General features: G+C 40.4%; 1 long non-coding RNA gene across 1 annotated transcript in view; it reads left to right on the forward strand.

The window, feature by feature from the left end:
* LOC145530251 (uncharacterized) overlaps nt 1-13,856 on the forward strand; it is a 33,922-nt gene extending 20,066 nt beyond the window's left edge. Inside the window, exon 4 of the long non-coding RNA XR_014071602.1 lies at nt 11,393-13,856. This is a non-coding gene — a long non-coding RNA (uncharacterized LOC145530251). The remainder of the gene's footprint in view (nt 1-11,392) is intronic.
* Nucleotides 13,857-19,668: the final 5,812 nt, after the last annotated feature.

Here is a 19,668-nt window from a genome sequence, read left to right on the forward strand (position 1 = left end):
AAACAGCTGAGGGGTGACCATTGCACCCCTTGTAACATCACCCATCCAAGTCACTTCCAGAATGAAGAAAAGACCACAGACCACCAGGACATCACTGACGTTACAAAACCATGTCAAGCAGCTCTCTTTAAAATCGATCATAGGTATGACCTTTGACCTTTTCTGTACTGTCCCAATTTAAGTTTCTTTCAAAGATGAGTCTATTCCCACTTTGATGTGACATCCATGAGATAATACAAGAAGTGCCTCCACTCTCTGGGAGGCCAGGGCTTTCCTCTGAGATAAGCATGGGATGACTTCTCTCCAACACAAAGCCAAGTTTAAAAGTGCCCATGCTATGTTAGAGATCTCCAACAAGATTCAGAGCAAAATAAATTCTGCCCTGTTCTCTGAGTAGTAATGGCCCTTGGTAATAGGCTCTTTCTGCAGTTTATTGGTCCATCTTGTAGTTTATTAGAGCCCAGTCTGTGTCAGGACTTCCATTATAAGCCCATATTTCTCTGAGTTGAGACATCAACAATAAAACTGGGCTAGTATTGAACCTTAATCTTGATATTCAGTCCCTGTTTGAGAACATAAGAGGAGAAATTAAAGAGAGAAGGGCAGAGAGAGAGAGATGAAAAGAAACACCCAGGATTGTGGTGTTGTAATTCCAATATTTGTTTATCTTAGTAGTTAATTGTAAGGCACACTTATTTTTCATTGTTTCCATTTATTGGGGGACATATTTGATGGACGAGAAGTTATTTGATAGATAGAAAATTTAACAAAAATTAAAATCAGTTTTCCCTCGGCACAGTTATCATATCTATGTGTCCACAAAGCAAACATGTCTTCATCTTGTAATTTGCTACTCAAGTCACCTAAAGAACAAGGGGTTTAACATTTTGCAAAGCCAAGAGAGAAAAACGGGTTTTTAATTGTTGAATTTTTCCTAGTTTTTTCTTTCCTTTGGCTTATGATGAGTCACTGGCAGACTTCTGTTAAGATGAACTTCTATGCCTTTGTTTAAACAATAACCAAATAATACCAATGTTGTTTTTTATTTTTACTCACACCACACTAAAGAAAATTATTTAAACGTGTTTAAAGTGCTTCCGATGGCCATGTTAGCTAAGAAAAGATCATTTGTAAAAGATCCATTTCAAAATGCACTGTCTTGCTGTAATGTCCACTATAGAGAAAGACCTTAGCTTAAATTATACCACAGCTATTTTAAATGGATTTTTAAATTATCTACCTTTGCATTTCATCATGGATGTTTCAGGGAAATTATCCTGAGATAATGCCAACAAATGGCTGCAGACTTTAGGTTTATAATTGCTCTTGTTCATTTAGGGTTCCCAGCAGACCATATCAGGAAATTCAATGCCTGGCAAGTCGGGGTTGATAATATACCGTAACTGGCATTTTCTTATTAGATGAGCACCCAAATCAGCTTTCATTTGTAGCAATGACCCTAATTAAGAGAACCATGATTTAAAGCACAGTCTGTGCATTTTAAGAATCGGATCTGGATATGGCAGTAGTAACCAAAGGGTTATTTTTTTCTTTTTTAGCCCATAAAATTGGTATTATCTAACCTTAATTTTTCATATGTATATCATATTCTTTCAATTCCTCTCTCAAAATGAGAGGCTTCCTTCTAGCTTCTGCATACAGATATGTAAAACTGTCACATGTTTACATGCCCATCTATCTAAGTGTACTCACTCCTGTCTACAGTAAATGATTCAGTTTTACGGTTGTAAGAGATCTTAGAAAAAAGATAACTTGCTGCAAGGCTCACCAGCCCCAATATCTTAAGTGGAAGAACCAAGGGCTTTGAAGCTAATACAGTTTGCTTTGGATCATCAGTTGGTGAGAAGTAGAGCCTAAATTGCATAAGTATTTTGAAAATTGTGTAAGAAAGAACCTCCTCATCCCCACCTCCTGCAAAACAAAAGAAAAAAAAATGACCTGTTAAAGATGTTACCTGCAGCATATGTTAATGTACTTGGATTTTTTTTTTAAACTCATCCAGTCAACAGAAAGTATTAGTTACTGGGACCTTGAAGCTTTGTTATAGACTGAAATTTTATCCTCACATTGGTCATGGTGGGACCATGACCATAAAATTATCTTGGACTATATTGGAAGAATATTTGAGTACTCCATCTGAACGTGTGTATAAAATTTGAAAACATATCGAGTGGGACCCAAAGTAAATAAAACCTCTCTTATATGCCAAGGATAATGAGATGAAGCAAGAATGATAACCAATATTTGGAGATCACATTATAATTCATAAAGAACCTTTACCTATATTATTTCCTTAACTACAATTACCTTCACTCAACACTGTGAAGATGCATGGCAAGAACAAGAACTTTAGATATCAGAGCATTACCATCCTCATTTCTTTGTTTAGAAATAAGACTGTTTCCTTAAGCGAAAAAAATCCAGGTTTCCATACATGTACTCTCCTCTATGCTATACTGCCTTCCTGTTAGAAATAATTATTATTGATAATATAAATAGAAAAAGTTAATGTGATTTCTGTTATGGTTATAATTATAGTGGTGATTACAACAGCTATTACTTTTGAGCTTCCAGTGCTTTTCTTGCAGTATCTTATACATAAACATGGATGCAAAAACCTATACGGTAGGTATTATCACATCAATTCAGAGTTTGAGCCAACAGAGGCTCAGGGAGCTCAGGTGACTTATCTAAATTCACAGAGCCTATAAAAGGCAGAACCAGGATCAGAGCCAGGTTAGCTTGACCCAAAACGAAATGTTTTCTCTTTGCAGTATTTCCTTCATTTTAAGATAGCATACAAGTTTGACAAAATAGTGGTAAATTGGCAATAGGAACACAAACAAAAATCAATGCAAAACACCCTCAAGGTTCAGTTAGTACAGGAGAATAACTTCCAGAAAAAATAAAAGTTTATAAGAGGAAAGGCTGTCTAGGTAGTGGGTATAGTTGTGTGTGAGTGTTGCATGTGGGCGGGGGGGGGGTGTAGATGTTGGTGTGGATGTGAAAGAGAGAGATGTATATATACATAGACATGATGTAAATCATGTATATAAATGATACATGCATGTATATTTTATAGTTTATATTTTCATTTGTGGATATGTTTATGCAAATACATGAAAAGTAAAAAGAAAAGCATTTTTAAAATAAAACCAAGAGGAATAACACATGATATTATTAAGGTTTTTTTTACAAAATCCTACACAATTCAAACTGTTATTAAGTAGAATTTATTTTATGTTTGGTATAGGAGTAGGATTCCTACCAGTACTATAGGCAACTTTTTATCAAGGTTTAATTGTTCAAGTTGCTTCATTTCAAGGAAAACGATTTAGCCCCCAGGATATGCAGATGACTATTATAATAAGCCACATTTTCTTAAGGAGGGGAGGGCCTTCAGCTATTCTTGCAAGAGTGAAAATTTCCAGGAATTATCCTTACTGCTATTATAAATTAATAAATTTTAGTAGTGCCATACCACAAATCTTTGGCACTGACCTATATAGAAACATTAATATCTTATGATATTGATTTCAAAGACAAAGTCCAAAACCTTATGGTAAATCTGGAGGAAGTTTGTCTCTCATGATAGATGCTGCCATAAGACTCACCTGATAATATCCGAGTAAATCATAATCTCCACGGGAGCTCAACATGGGCTCAGTAAGCACATACATCCTCTTCAGGGGACTCTGGGCCCTCAGGCATCCCAGGCACACTTCTTATAAACAGTCACCTAAAGCACTGCTAGTTCTTGCGCTCTATGTCACTGTCTCTGATGAACTGAGTGATGACCTAGCTCAGATTTGCGAGATTTGTACTGTCAGTATCAAGCTGATGGAGCTTTAGATGCGTCCCTCCCCAAGGTAAGGACGTTTCCTTACCTTGGGGAAATAAGTACTTCGGGCGGTACTTCAGACCAATTAGAAAGAGCCTGGAAGAGACTCAGGTAGGATCACAGAACAGGCATGCTTTGAGCTTTGATAGCTCAACGGTCTGGGCACAGTTCTTTCCAGATACAATGTTCATTTCAGTTCAGTTCAGTCGCTCAGTCGTGTCTGACTCTTTGCGACCCCATGGACTTGTGTGCAGTTGTGCTCAGCAATGTCCAGCCCTTAAAAACAAGCTGTGCAGCACATCAGGAGTTAGAAAAAGCAATGCCTTTCCTGCCCTCTCCTCCCGCCTTCCCTACTCCCAGTTCACCACCTTGAATTATTAGTACTATAATTCACTATCTGCTAAATATGTTTTCCAAGCATAGTCAAGTGTATGTATTAACACCAGACAGCAGCCTATGTAAGTAATCAGAAGCATAAATAGGAGTAGCCACTAAGTAAATCAGCTTCTACAAGTCCCTGTGATGTCAGGGGTAGGGATGAAAGGGCAGAGCTTCACCTTCCAGCATCTCAGCTATCAGCCTTGTAGACCATTCTCTCAAAATGGCCAGTCTGGGAAGACATTCGAGACCGATGTTTTCCAGTTTGTTTATTTTCCTCTGTCACTTCCACTGGTATTCTCTGCTCTTCTTGGCGGCTGACCTTTCACAAATGTTGGTTCTGTTTTAGGAATGCGCTATTGTAAATAAGAGGGCAGAGTTCTCAGAGCAAAGGCCAGAGTAGCTAGGAGGCTCCGTGGGGAGCAAGGAGCCCTGTTTCATCTGCCAGAGGCGAGTGTTAACCTGCCCCTAGTCCCAAGGAGGGGCGGGGGGTCAGGCCCCACTCTCCAGTGCTTCATCCAAGCTTAGTTCTTAACATTCCCCAGGAGAGCATAACTAACAGTATGGAACAATGTGTTGGCTCATCAACCAACACATTGGCTGGTAAGATATTTTTGGACATAAGGATCAGTAAATATCTGGGTAACTTTTATAGGGAGGTGTTAGGAAACAAACTGATATTTAATAGTATGGGTGTTGATGATTAAAAAGCATTCTATTCAAGATTCATATTTGCCATGTTGGTTAATTCTTTCAGCTCAGAATCTCTACAAGATAAGACTGATTTGGCTTGTAATGGAGTTTGTTTGAATGGAAATCATTGTCAGATATGCCCCAATTCCACTCCTATTAGATATGAAATTCTAGCTAAGTAAATCAAATAACTTGTCTGAGCCACTGTTTTTTAAAGCAATAAAATAAGCATGATATTCTCTCCCCACTTGCCGCAACATTTGTTGACACTCAAGTAAAACCATGTATGTGAAAGTGTAGACAGCAAAACATTTTCTAAGGATACTTTGTTGGGATATTATTACTCAATAATAGTTTTTATAAAGCTTCAGATGATAAAACTATGGGCATTCCAAAATTAGGACACCTCAAAAAGTGATGTGTTTCTAGGGCCTGATGCGATGGGGAGCAGATGGACGGTTAAACAATACTTGCTGAACAGGAGATGAACTCAGTGTTTGAGGTATATTGAGTGCCCCGGTGGCTCAGTGGTAAAGAATCCACTTGCTAATGCAGGAGACACAGGTTCCATCCCTGAGTCTGGAAGATCCCCTGGAGAAGGGCATGGCAACCCACGCCAGTATTCTTGCCTGGGAAATCCCACGGACAGAGGAGCCTGGTGGGCTATAGTCCATGGAGCCGCAAAAGAGTCAGACACGACTGAGCAACTAAACAACAACGAGTGAGATTAGAGTTGCAGGACAGGAATTTCTTCCTCCTCCTATCTCAAAAAGGCAAATGGTCCTCAGGGGTAATGAGGTCAACACCGAACAGTGGCAGCTCCAGTAGTTTCCAGGGCTTTCGTTTTCAGGCATTGCTCAACAGACAAGATGCAGTGGTACTGATGCTCACAGGTTAGGAATTCAAGTTCAGTTGTGTTTCTTGGCAGCATCTCTGGATAAGAGCAAACAGCCAGGAAGTTCCTTCTATGCCATTAAAAGACTGGACCAGAGAGACAGAATCTCTCACTACATTGTGAAAACATCCATCTCATGTTTTGAGTTGGGTGCAGATCCGGATGCTTCCTTCGGAGAAGATAAGTAGTTCTGACTGCCACTTCTTAGAAGGGTCTCTGGCACAGAAAGGTCTCTATAAACTCCCTCTGATGGCCCTTCTGTGCCTCCCAATTATTTTTTTCCTATCCACCTCTCCTGGTTTTTCAATTACAGTTGCTGGATTTGAGATCTTTGCCATTTCAGTCACATTTTAGCATGGGTTGCATTGTAATGTTTGCTTTCCAGTGCTTTTCTTTTATAAAAGAACCTCTTTAAAGAACAGAATGGAAACAAACAGCTCTTCACATTGATGGAAAGGAGACATTATGGAGTGCGCATAGCACTGTGAGAAAGGCTCACAGGGATGGGGGAGCTTATTCAGCTTGTCAGTTACTCCACTTGGATCTGCAGACCTCCCTGCTAGGTTCCGGGAATGCTGAGATAAATAAACTTGGCTTCCTCCCTACAAGGATGAGGCCCAAGGGAAATGAGACTCCCTATCATCCCATCAGTAGCATGGGCTCCATCACCACCTGTGATACTTTTATTCAGAGCTGACCCATTTCATATGAATTCTTCACGGCAGAGTCCATTTCTAACCCAGCTATAAAACTTCTCTATCACCTTCAACTGCCTTGAACACCTAGAACTTTAGTTGTTGCTGCTGTTTAGTCACTAAGTTGATGTCTTTCTTGACTCTTTTGGGACTCCATGGACTCTAGCCTCTCAGCCTCCTCTGTCCATGGGATTTCCCAGGCAAGAACACTGGGGTGGGTTGCCATTCGCTTCTCCAGGGGATTGAATCCATGTCTCCTGCACTGCCGACAGGTCTTTTACCACTGAGCCACCAGGGAAGCCACCTAGAACACAGTTGGTATTTAATAACTACAGGAAGGTAGCTTTGGGGTAAAAAAGGAGTAGCAAAACTGATCTGATATCATTGTAGCTACAAGAGTGAGGTTGGATGCATTGTTTGAAGGGCACGGAGAACAATCGAAGATCATGAAATAATTAATGGTATGTGACCCCAGGCTCTTTGTACTCACCAGATACTGGCTTCCTCCTACTTCCTTGGTCATTAGGCAGGTTTAGGTTTAGCTGCTCTCCTCTAAGCACCTACAGTGAACCAGGAACTGCATACATATTCCCATGTGGAATGAGACAATGTCAAAAAGCAACCCCCTGAGTGAACTCCCATAATTCCCACAGTACTAGGATGGAAAACCTGGCTCAAAGACTTTAAATTGTCTACAGTCCCAAAGTCTGATTATGTGAGACCCAGGATGCCAAGTCAGATAGAGCCTACAACATAACTGACTGGGAATACATTAGCCTCAAAAATCAGAAATTAATCTGGAAACACGAAGAATCAAAGGCAAAGATCCACTTGGTTAAAACAATTATAATTTTTAATCCATTAGGGTGATTGGAACATTAAAAGCATCCTTGGAAAGATCAGACCAAAAAGTAAAAAGAAATCAGGGGCCACAAGATGATCAATAAGCATTGAAGTTAATGGTGTGTGCGCTCACACACATGTGCGTGCACACACACACACACACACACACACACACACAATCAGACCAGCTAGTCACCTCCCCTTTGCAAGGAAAAGGTAGTCTAGGACTGACTCATCTTCTTACTAGGGAAGCCTCTGTGAATTTAGTTCATAACTAGTTCATCCCAGCATGGCCCCTCTCTGCAGCCTCAATGAAAATGACTATCTCAACTCAGGGTGACTTGTAGATTTTTTAAAAATTCAGTAGCTGTTTAAAGCCAGGGAGTAACTTACTTAGCAGAGAAGATAAAGTTCGCTGGATAAAATGTGCCTGAACGCAAATGTAAGCTATTTCCACTTGGCACATCGAAGTCCAATACTGTGCATTCCAAAATTCTCCAAAGTGCTACACATAACTTCACGCTTCCCTGTATTTCAAGATAGGATTGTGAAGATCTGGTTTCCCTAAATTAAGTTTTCATAGTTGATGAATCCCGAATTAAATGTGGAATGGTTTGAGAGGAAGAGTCTCTCCTTCACTATGGGTTGGCTTCTTTGGGAGATGGGGGGATTTTCCATATCCTTTCCAAAGAAGATGGATGCTTGTGAGCAGAAGGGGATGATCAATACAGTTCCGACTGACCTTAGATGATGCCAAAAAAAAAGGTGAGCTGGGAGCTCAGTGTTGCACAACTCCAGGGGGTGTTATTGGCATTGTAGCCTGTGCCAACAGCTCCTCCTGGACTCGGTAAACATGGTGGCTCTAGAGATCACTTGTATTTCCTATTCTTTAGATAGTTTGCTCTATTTTAAGATCTGAGATGGTGGGGTAGGAAGAGGAAGAGAAGCCACTGTACACTGTCTTGGCCCCAAATCACGGTGACATTTCCACGTCAGTGTCCTATGAGTGCTCACGAGAAGGAGGAGGCAGAAGTGCGGAGCACAATGCGTTTTCCCCTCTCAATGTCTCGGTTTCACTGCTGTGTCCACCGTCCCTCCCCAGGGGTGGGTCACTGAGCCCTGTCTGCGCAGCCTCCTCCACATGAAAGCCCCAGCAGAACAATTCCTCTTTACTATTCTAACTTTGCTTTTGTCAATAAGCACTGAAGACATAAAAAGAGAAGATGGGCTTTGCTCCTGAATGAGAGCGATTTGACTTTCAATATCAAGAGAGTGGCAAATACCTTCAGATGTTGTGTCCTGCTGAGCCTTTTCAGAGGCAGGTTTTTGTCTACAGAAGGCTGTTTCTCCTCACACTAGACCCAGGGAGGTGATCTCCTCTTAATTTGACCTCATGGATGCCTCTTGGCGTGCCAAACTGGGACCCGGTAATTTGGGGGAATGGCAGGCACACAGCCATGTTTTCGTGAGATGCTCTTGGCCATGCCATAGCGAGCAGGAGCCCAGGTGCATAAAGCTCGCCTGTCTCATGTGTCTGGGCTGCTGCCCTTTCTCTCTCTCCACACAGCCCCAAAGTGGCAACTTCTTAAGGCAGAGCTGTAAAGTAGGCATGAAATTGGCACTTTGAGATGCTATGCTTTTTGCAAGCTTTGAGGCACACATCGAGAATTTAAATGCATCCCCAAATAGCACTTGGGATCAAGAATGGTACCTTTCAGGTAGTCTGTGCTGAAGGTCGGAGGATGGAATAGGCCCACCAACACAAGTATTGACGTATACAAATCCCAGACTCCTCCTGAATCAGGGTTATAGACAGCTGTGGGGAGTAAAAGCACATTCTCTCCTGACAAGCTTCAGTGCAGTAAAAGGCATTTTATATTTATGCATAATGAGCTACTTCTGTGCTTTACAAACCATTTTGCACATGGTTTGTACCTCATATTAAATTTGATGATGTATTTGAAAGCATTTTATAAACAGAAAATTGTATGCAGATTTTAGCTATTATGAAAATAATGATGAGTAAATAACTTCAGTTAGTGAGGTTGTTACTGAGCCAGCTTGGAAGCCTCTCTCCCCTACTTCCTGACCCTACCTTTGAATGCAGAAAAGAAGTTAGAAAGGGATATTAGGACATGGTTTTCTGAAGTTATTGACATTCACAGAACTGTACATAGACAATAAAATCCCATTTCTTAAATAAAATACTGGAAAAATAAAGAGATTGAAAACAATCAGTGCTGACAAAACTAGGGTGAAATAGTAGGAATGGTTAATATATTTTAAGAAGGTGGTCTGCTAATATCTATTCAAATTTTGAAAAAGCCCTTCTATTTGCTATTAATATGATAATTCCACTCTTGTGAATCCAACCTACAAAATAAAAACATCAGTCACTATATCCTTATATCAATAGGGAGAGAGGTATATACGCAGGTAGATAGATAAGTGATCAGAGTAGCATTGTTTGTGGTTGCAAAAAACTAAAAACAGCAAGTCAACCATTTTTAAAATATTTATTTTGTATTGGGGTATAGCTGATTAACAACATTGCAATAGTTTCAGATGAACGGAGAAGAGACTCAACCATACATATATATGCACCCGTTCTTCCCTAAACTCTCCTCCCATCCAGGCTGCCACAGAACACTGAGCAGAATTCCATATGCTTTACAGTAGGTCCTTGTTGGTTATCCATTTTAAATATAGCAGTGGGTACATGTCCATCCCAAACTCCCTTAACTATCCCTTTTCCCCATCCTTCCTCCTGGAAACCGTAAGTTCATTCTCTGAGTCTATGAGTCTCCTTCTGTTTTGTAAGTAAGTTCATTTGCATAATTTCTTTTTAGATCCCACATGTAAGGGATGTCATATGATATTTCTCTGTCTGACTTACTTCACTCAGTATGACAGTCTCTAGGGCCACCCATGTTGCTGCAAATGGCATTCTTTTTAATGACTGAGTAATGCTCCATTATATATATGTACCACATCTTCTTTATCCATTTCTCTGTTGATGGTCAACCATTCTTGAATAACACAATGTTAATGTATTTGTACAAATACTTTGTCTTCAAGATATACTGTAATTTATCTCAAATTGTTTGATTCTAATGTTTTTGTCACTATAAAATTATATTACATAAGCAATCTTGCACATAAATCTTTTCTCACGACTCTGATTGTTTCTATAGCATTTATTGCCAGAAGAGAAAATGAAGAGTATTTCACATTTTGATCAGAACCAACTGATATGGGGAAATATAAGAAAGCACAGGGGTGGGGTTAGGGGATAGTGGAGTTTGACAGCAGGCTGGGATAGGAAGCTCAGTGAAGGAGGCCTTCTCTGGAAAAGGGATGCTTGACCAGGAGACCTAAATGATAAGAATGAGCGGGACACGCAGAAGGCTGAGAGAACAGAAGCCGTGGCATGTGCAAAGGCCCTGAAACATGGAACGGTTTCCAAGGTTTTCAGAGTTTGGGAGAGGAAGGGGAGAGCTACATCATGAGCCTTGAAGGTCATAATAAAGGGCTTTGATTTTACTGCAAGGTTTATGGCATACTCTTCAGAGGTGTCTAACTGGGAAAACAGATTGATACGGTGTGGGATTTTTAACTTCTCACTCTGGGGTGGAGACGACTTATAGGAGGATGAGTGGACATGGGTTAGATTAATTCATCTAGGAGACAATGATGGTGAGAAATGGACAGATAACAAAAAGGAAAACCATAGGACAGTTGCTAGGCTTTCTGTGCTAGTGAAAGGGTACATGCTTGCTTCTTACTAAGAGGGGATGGACTAGGTAGAAGAACCTTGGGAGAAGGGCTGCATTGAGTATAGAAAGGATCCTAAGCTCCATTTGGTCATGCTGTGGCAGAGAGTCGCTCACAAGCCTGTCAAGTGGGGAGTTGACACCTTAGCCAGGTGTTCAGAGGATTCGTCAGAGCTGAAGGTGTGAACTTGGAAGTCATCAGCATAAAGTACTGCAGAAAAGGAAAAATATAGTTTTCTTTTTACCTTTCTAGGTTCTTGGCTGGGTCTCTGTAACGAAAGACAGATTAACAAGAGAAATGCATATGAATTCATTTGCTACAAGTTTTATGTGACACAGAAGCCTTTATAAGGAAAAGACCAGAAGTTAAACCTAAGTGTTCTTATGCTCAATTTGATGAAGAGTGGAAAAGTGGAATCTCATGGAAACTGTGATAAGACGGAGTATGAGCTAAGTGTAGTAAACTGGGGGAAACTTAGCAAACTCACCTGTTCCTTCAGATTCCTCTCTGAGCCTCCCTTCTTCAGAGTTAAGGATGCTACTTCCCTCTGGGTCTAGGAAGGCACCTCTCACGTGAGGGTCTAAGGACCCGCTTCAGGGGAAATTCCTCCCTGAACCTGCCATTTCTCAGATTCTGTCAGCTGAAAGCATCCAGTATCCAAGGTGCTATATTTTGGAACATCATGTCTGGAACTCCATCAGTAACGTCGTGGGACTGGATGCAAGGAACCAAGGAGAGAATGAAGACAGAGGAGAGAAGAAAGTCTAAGAATGAGCCTTGGATGAGGAGAGGAGAAGTGTCAGGGGCAGAAAAGTGACTTAGGGATGGTTGGTGAGACAGAAGAAAAATCAGGAATAAAAGAGGGTAGAGCATTTTAAATGATGCTCTAAAATACAGACAGAGAAAGCCACTGAATTCGGTAGCAGGGGGCTCATATGGGTCTCTGAAAACCACTTCAGTGGGGTAGTTGGGACAGATCTTGCCCTCTTTTGTGGGTGGAAAGGAGGATGAGGGAGAGGAACAGAGCCCGTGAGTGGAGAGACTTCTGCAGAGAATTTAGGCTATAAATGTGTGCAGAGGAATGAGGTGAGATCTATACAGCTGTCTGATGCAAGGGAGGTTTAGGCTTTACTTTTTCTTAAAGATGGAAACCACCAGACAGCTGCATGCCAACAGGGATGCTTCAGTAACAGGAAGAAACTGATGATGAAAGAAACCTGGAGAAGGCAAGAGGAGGCGGGACCCAAAGCACAAGTGGCTGCTTTTCCCTCTTTCCAATAAAACAAAGGAGGAAGGAGGAGAGAAGAGTGCAGCTAGAATTGTAGATGTGATGGGACAAGACCTGAGTTTGAGGAGGAAGGAAATGGTACGGGAATAATGATCTTCAATAGAGGGTAAGTTGACTTGCCAGGGAACATACCAGCAGGACTTCCAGAAAGCTCTGCTCTTTGAAGATGACTAATTTAAATGAGTCAGCTCAGCTGTGCCATTAATACTTTCTCTGGTGACTTCCAACCCTTAGCTATCGGTAACAGGGCAGCAGGGTAACTGAGTTCACACAAAGTCACATTTTTGCCAGATCTGCACAGCAAAGGGGTGTTTGCAATGCTGTCTGTTTCCCATAATCATAATGGCAAATTTTCAAAGGAAATGGAGGAAGTGAAGTCAAAGGGGCCGAAGGTTAGAGAGAAAATACTTCTCAGTATGACCAGCAATTATAGTGATTGGGTTCCAACTAAGTGAGCTGAGAAGATGAGGTGTGGTCAGAGCATTGCACGCTGAAGATTAAGGCTTCAGCAGCAGAAAAGGTCCAGGGTGGGAACCTAGGAGTATGAGGTTGAAGCCAAACACAAAGTTCACCTGCCATGTGGAGGTCAAGAAAACAAGTGACCACACGCTGGATGCGTCACCTGTCAAGATGATGCATCACCGAAAATGGTAACAGAGTCAAAGATGAAAAGTAAAACTAAGCTAGAACATGCAGTGGATGAATGCCTGGGACATGGGAATGACAGCTGAGACCCTGCAGAATGGCACAGCTGTTAAGGCTGTGGTTTTTAACCAAGAACAAGGGAAATGCTGTGAAAAGGACAATGAAAATACTCCATCTCCAAACCCTGAAATATGGGATTATCAGCAGAAATAAACACACACACACACACACACACATATCTTCCATTGAAGACCTGCAGTGTTAGAGGTATAGAGGTGTCTGCAGGTAATAGCCAGGCTATTAGTAGATCTACATCCCAGGGAAAGTTCCACAGGAGAATGAAGGTATGGGGGAGTTCTTGCTGATCATGGGTCTGGAAATAAAGAGGACAAGCTGAGAAAAATTTTGGAGGGAGGAAAGGAGAAGACAAGTGGTGGACTAGGTTCATGTAAGTGATACACAAAACGGTGTGGAGGTGATGAGAATGTAGAGGCAATAGTGGCTAGGGAGCCTGGACTCCTGGCAACATCTGAGGCAATCACAGATGTGAAGTGCTCAACATCTGAGGCAATCACAGATGTGAAGTGCTCAGCCGTGAATTCAAGAGTAGTGGTCATGTGTGCTTGAGGTCACTTGGGGAGGACCTCTTCCTCCTCTGGAGCAGTTGTGATCTTTGACAACACCAGTTGTTTCTATCCCATCATTTGAAAAATACTTTCCCTGCCCTAATTTGTGATGCCACCTTAAACATTTGCTAAATAAATGCATCTCTATTAAGACCCATGTTGAGGGATTCTCTTCTTTTCCATTGATCCACTCCATTGATTCTCAGGCCAATGCCCCTTTTCAAAGCACTATCAACTTAAAAAAAAATTAATATTTACTAGGGCAAGTCCTTCTTAATTGTTCTTTTCTCAGTGTGTTGCATTATTCAAGCTCTTCATTCATTCAGTGAACTTTATAGTTGCACAAAGAAGTGCCAAAACAATACCACTGGACTTTTGATGACTTTGTTAAAACTAGATAAATCAGCATGAAACTGCAATAGCATGTCTCTTTTTTTGAAAATGGCTCCTCATTTACTCAGGGCTTTGTGTGCCCTTCAATTAATTCTCCCTTTTTAATTAGATGTTTCCATTATATTTCCAAATGTTTATTGCTTATATGTAGAAAAAATTTGGGGGTTTCACTTCTATTTCCTTGGTACTCAACTACCTTAATGAACTAACTTATTAATGTCAATGTTATTTCTAAATAATTGCTTCTGGTTTTGTAGGTTAAAAGTTATTATCTGAAAAATTAAATCTGCATTTGTCATTTCTTTTTAAAACTTATTTATTATTTACTTATTTGGCTGCACCAGATCTTTTCTGCAGCACGCAGAATCATTGACCTTCACCGCGGCACGCGGGGTCTTTGACCTTCACTGCGGCACGCGGGGTCGTTTTAGTTCTGACCTGAGAACACTTAGTTGCACCAGGTGGGACCTAGTTCCCTCACCGGAGACTGAACGTCGGTCGCCTGCACTGGGAACATGGTTAGCCCCTGGGCCATCAGGGAAGTCCCTCTTATTTCCGAGTTACCTTTAGACTTCTAATGCATTTTGTATAATACATAAAACTTCATTAATATCTGTCTTATTTTTCATTCTCATGCAAGTACATGCATGTTTATTATATGTTGTCTATAAGAATAGGCCTGTTAGTCATTTAAAATACATAGCCTCAGTTTAATTAACAATTGCATTTGAAATTGATAGTATGTATTCTTTTTGCATTCTTGGGCTAAGCTCTATGCTGTATTCTTTATTTTTCTTAATGTATAAGTATTTACTTCTGCTTTTATATGTAAGCACAACAGGTCAATTATTCATCTAGAATTAATAGCAGTATTTTATATTTTCTGAAAAAGAAAATTATTTATTGTGCTAAGTGCTTCAGTTTGTTTAGCATACTTATAGAGAAAAGTTTTATAATTTTTATCATCATATTTGTTGTTAGACCATTTATCAATTCTAATTTTGTTTATTTCCACTATTTTATTACCTTGAGGAGAATTCTAGAGGTATGTCAGGAATTGCTTTCCTCGTAGAAAGTCTTTTAGATTTATTCATCCATTTATTTATGAATTCTACTCTTACCAATATTGTTCCTTGATAATTATATTTTTATCTACTTTCTTATTTGAATGATTATCTCATTTCTTTTCATTTTGTCTCATTAATAATACTATGAATTTGCTTTCTACTACAGTTTTGGAAGCATCCAACACTTTATAAACAGTATTGTATTTTGCCTTTTAAAATGAGGATATTTATAATTTTTCTTGATTTAATTTTCTAAATATATTGTTTCAATTTTTTTTTTTCACCCATGTAAGATTTTTGGAATTTGGTGGAAGGGATCATTTTTAAGACTTAGAATATGATTATTTTTTCCTCTTAATTTTTCAATAGATACCTAGAAAAGAAGTATTTTTATTGGCAGGGTAAAAACATTTGTGCTTGAATAGCATTTTAGTATTATCTCTAATGATACTCTAAGCCTAGCAGGGCTAAATGATTAACAGCTAAGACACTTCAAGTGGCTCAATGGGGCATTTTACATGCCAAGATGGCCTTATTTCTCTTTGTCCTTCTTGAATTATATTTTTCTGTAGTTTCATGTACAAACACTAGTAATTAGTGCTTGGTGGAAATTTGTCTTGTTGCTTTCATACACAGCTCTGTTTTGTGGGAAACCATATTCATTCACCGCAGAGAGATCAAACTAGTCAATCTCAAGGAAAATCAACCCTGAATACTCATCGGAAGGACTGATGATGAAGCTGAAACTCAGATACTTTGGCCACCTGATGCTAAGAGCCAACTCTTTGGAAAAGATCCTGATGCTGAGAAAGATTGAGGGCAGGAGAAGAAGGGAGCAGCAGAGGATGAGACGGTTGGATGGCATCACTGACTCAGTGGCCATCAATATGAGCAAAGTCCAGGAGATAGGAGAAAGAACAAAGCAGCCTGGTGTGCTGCAGTCTATGGGGTCGCAAAGAGTTGGACTTGACTTAGCAACTGAACACCAGCTGCAATTTTCATACATGGAAATCACAAAAATCTTTAGACTCCCCTGAGTTCATCTGTAGCCCTAAAGACCCTTATTAGCACCACTTCCACCTAATAGTCATTCTCAGAATTACAAACAGAAGGTCTCAACATGAAAATCAACATCTGTAGGTTTCAGGTCTTTCAAATGTAACCTGATTCATAAATGGAAAGAGTCACAATAACAATTTAGGAAAATAATTCTCTACTTTAGAAGGACTGCAATTACTTAAGCCTATCATAGTATGTTAGGTTGAAGTACATTCTAACACTCAAATTCCAGAATAGTTTTTTTTTTTTTTCCCCTGCAGGGTTAGGAGAAGTAAAATCACCTACTTGAGATTAGATATGCCATATAGTCTACATAAACAATAAAACAACTGGATATAACTCAAATATTTGTGTTAGAAATCCTTAGGAATAAGCTTTTTTTTGGTTTGTTTGCTGTTGTCATTGTTGTTTTTAGATTCATCTAAATTTCAGTAAGCTCCCTGTCCAGTTTCTCCTGATCACCAGCTTAGGGGTTGAGAACATGACACATCCGGTGAGGCATGTAACATCAGACGTGGTTCCATGCGTGGATCGCATGTGGGAAATCATGAAGGGAAATGGCAGTTTTTATAATCTTGCAGCAGCCAACAAAACGTAATAATAAATCCCATTTGTAAGACTGATGGTGATAATGTGATGATATCTGTCTGAGACAACTGGAAAGGAATATTTTAATTTTAAAAAAGCGATTTGGACACAACTGCGGTGGATGTCCAATAGAAGAAATAGCTTAAAGCATTTCTTCCAAGTTTGTACAATCAGCTTGACAACTTGAAAAACCATTTTTATCCTTTTCCTTAGCCTCCTAACATCTATCTACCAATAAGTTAACTTTTCAACTAATATCATTCCTTATACCATAAAACATATAGAATAAAATCATCTAATGTTATAATCTCCCCTATGAATTCCTAAATAGACAGTTTTGTATAGTAAGGCCCTCCAATGTAAGAAACACTTTTTACACGCTAAAGTTTTACTTATTCTTCAAAAGAGAATATTCACATCTGGGCTGTGTCCTGCCTTCAGTAGTCACCTCAAAAGAAGTGCAACAGCCTGCCCCAATTGTACCTTAAATATATAAACAAAGGCAAGAACGTGAGGTTCTACTCATGGCAAAGTTATCATCTTAAAATGGAAATACTGAAACATAAACAATTTTTTTAATTGCTTTGTATGTTATGTAAGAAAGTAGAGTGGCCCTTTTGGTGTTTTTGTTTGCTTTTTTTTTTTTTTTCTGTAGTGGGAAAGTCTAGGTTGGAGCTAAGCAAAGAAACAAACAAGACGCATGCCCATGGGTTCAGTTTTAAAATGGAAATCAACAGAGAGCAACAGAAATAAAAAAAAAAAAATACAGAGATGGTGTATCAAGCAGATAAATGGTCAGAGTTGGTCCCATGGAGGAGAATGCCCTCACCCAGCCACCTGTCATCACCAAATTCTAACACATTCTAACAACTCCAGATCCCAGCTGTAACAAATTGTTCTAAATAAAGATATTCACTTAGCCATCTAACTCTGACAAATGAACACATCATATTAACTGTATTTATGGAAGCATTTCATAGCATAAAACAATGATAAACTTTTTGATGGATGCAGATATACACACACAATATACAAATTAATAAAGCATTAACCAGACCACCTGACCTGCCTCTTGAGAAACCTGTATGCAGGTCAGGAAGCAACAGTTAGAACTGGACATGGAACAATAGACTGGTTCCAAATAGGAAAAAGAGTACCTCAAGGCTGTATATTGTCACCCCGCTTATTTAACTTATATGCAGAGTACATCATGAGAAACGCTGGGCTGGAGGAAGCACAAGCTGGAATCAAGATTGCCAGGAGAAATATCAATAACCTCAGATGTGCAGATGACACCACCCTTATGGTAGAAAGTGAAGAAAAACTAAAGAGCCTCTTGATCAAAGTGAAAGAGGAGAGTGAAAAAGTTGGCTTAAAGCTCAGTGTTCAGAAAACTAAGATCATGGCATCTGGTCCCATCACTTCATGGCAGATAGATGGGGAAACAGTGGAAACACTGGCTGACTTTATTTTTCTGGGCTCCAAGATCAATGCAGATGGTGATTGCAGCAATGAAATTAAAAGACACTTACTCCTTGGAAGGGAAGTTATGACCAACCTAGATAGCATATTAAAAAGCAGAGACATTACTTTGTCAACAAAGGTCCATCTAGTCAAGGCTATGGTTTTTCCAATGGTCATGTATGGATGTGAGCGTTGGATGGTGAAGAAAGCTGAGCACCGAAGAATTGATGCTTTCGAACTATGGTGTTGGAGAAGACTCTTGAGAGCCCCTTGGATTGCAAGGAGCTCCAACCAGTCCATCCTAAAGGAGATCAGTCCTGGGTGTTCATTGGAAGGACTGATGTTGAAGCTGAAACTCCAACACATTGGCCACCTCATGCGAAGAGCTGACTCATTTGAAAAGACCCTGATGCTGGGAAAGATTGAGGGCAGGAGGAGAAGGGGACAACAGAGGATGAGATGGCTGGATGGCATCACCGACTTCATGGACATGGGTTTGGGTGGACTCTGGGAGTTGGTGATGGACAGGGAGGCCTGGCATGCTGCGGTTCATGGCGTCGCAAAGAGTCGAACACAACTGAGCGACTGAACTGAACTAACTAAAGCTAAGATGCTGCTCTTGGCTCCCAACATCCTTCCTTGGAAGCCCGAGGACGAGTTCACTGCCAGGCCACAGACCCAGCAATTAGAGAGGGCAGGTCCACTTCCCACACAGCAGGGCCCCAGGTGACCTCACTAGGGTTGTGACATGCAGGGGAAACAAGTTGCACGTGTGTGCTAAGTCACTTCAGTTGTGTCTGACTCTGTGACCCCATGGACTATAGCCCACCAGGTTCCTCTGTCCATGGGATTCCCCAGGCAAGAATACTGGAGTGGGTAGCCATCCCCTTCTCCTGGGGATCTTCCTAACCTAGGGATCGAACCTGTGTCTCATGTCTCTTGCTTCGGCAGGTGGATTCTCTACAAGCTGCACACACACCTGTAAATGCATTGAAGCCTTCTATGAAATGAACACAGAACTCCTGGGTGTGTGTGACTACTTCCCTGGGCAGGCTGGGGAGGGGGATATCTTAAAGGCCTGAGCCAGATCCAGGAGGCCACACCGACCCACCCTCACCTAAACTCCCAATGAGAAATTGTTCCAGAGTCTTCTACAGCTTTTTAATCATTATTGCTAATATTATTAATATTTCTCTATAACCCCAAAGTATCACATTTCAAAAGTATGAACATTGCAAATAAACCAACACGTGGGGAGAAGATTCTGTGGACTCTTCACCCATCTGAAGGAAAAGACAGCAACGATTTCTCAAGAAGCCCGCTCCTTCTATTTACCAGTTGAGGTACTGCAGTCTTTCAAATAATTCAATATAAGCCTTAAGTAATAGAGTGGGACCA

Source organism: Giraffa tippelskirchi, chromosome 12 (assembly GCF_054371585.1).
Source record: "Giraffa tippelskirchi isolate mGirTip1 chromosome 12, T2T-mGirTip1v1.2.pri, whole genome shotgun sequence".
Taxonomy (NCBI): Eukaryota; Metazoa; Chordata; class Mammalia; order Artiodactyla; family Giraffidae; genus Giraffa; species Giraffa tippelskirchi.